Source organism: Watersipora subatra, chromosome 5, assembly GCF_963576615.1.
Source record: "Watersipora subatra chromosome 5, tzWatSuba1.1, whole genome shotgun sequence".
In the NCBI taxonomy this organism is placed as follows: Eukaryota; Metazoa; Bryozoa; class Gymnolaemata; order Cheilostomatida; family Watersiporidae; genus Watersipora; species Watersipora subatra.
Genome location: NC_088712.1, coordinates 36,602,671 through 36,603,333, shown reverse-complemented (window position 1 = coordinate 36,603,333; position 663 = coordinate 36,602,671). Strand labels below are relative to the sequence as shown.

At 33.3% G+C, this 663-nt stretch overlaps 1 non-coding gene across 1 annotated transcript; it reads right to left on the bottom strand.

Moving 5' to 3' along the window:
* On the bottom strand, positions 1 to 107 carry LOC137397843 (U6 spliceosomal RNA). Its single transcript, XR_010978889.1, has one exon. It is a non-coding gene; the product is annotated as a U6 spliceosomal RNA (small nuclear RNA).
* Positions 108 to 663: the final 556 nt, after the last annotated feature.

The window sequence follows — 663 nt, the reverse complement described above, 5'->3', positions numbered from 1 at the left end:
AAAAATATGGAACGCTTCACGAATTTGCGTGTCATCCTTACGCAGGGGCCATGCTAATCTTCTCTGTATCGTTCCAATTTTAGTATATGTACCTCCTAAGAGAGTACATTTAAGATATGCTTTACTACTTATATAACGAACAACCTTGCTATAATACGACGACAGGTGTGATAAATTATTAAAATTTTATACAATTGTTTTATAGAAAAGTATGTATATATTGTTATACGCAACAAAGAAATAATATTGAATGTGTTTTATTGATGTAATTGGGTTCAATTGAAAGTTTTGCTGTAAAAATAAACAGGCTGTCGCGAAGTGTTTTTGATATTGACGTCATACACCGCGCTCACTTAAACTCTCAATGTCGGTGTATTGATCTGGCACGAGAGAGAAATATGAGCGAAGTCAGTCAAAAGAGAACACTTCCAATACTACACAACTCTAAAGAGCTTGTTGGCAAATACAAACATGTACATCTGACAACTTTAAAGGGCTGACTAGTGCAAACTATGCTCATATTATCATGCCATCACAAATGCTAAGAAATATTAGAATATAACTTACTTCGAGAAGAGGCGCGACAAATTGCTAAATGGTTTCCTTATATTATTTATTTTCTATTCAACCCAAAGTACTCCATATTCAAATAATAAACTTTGT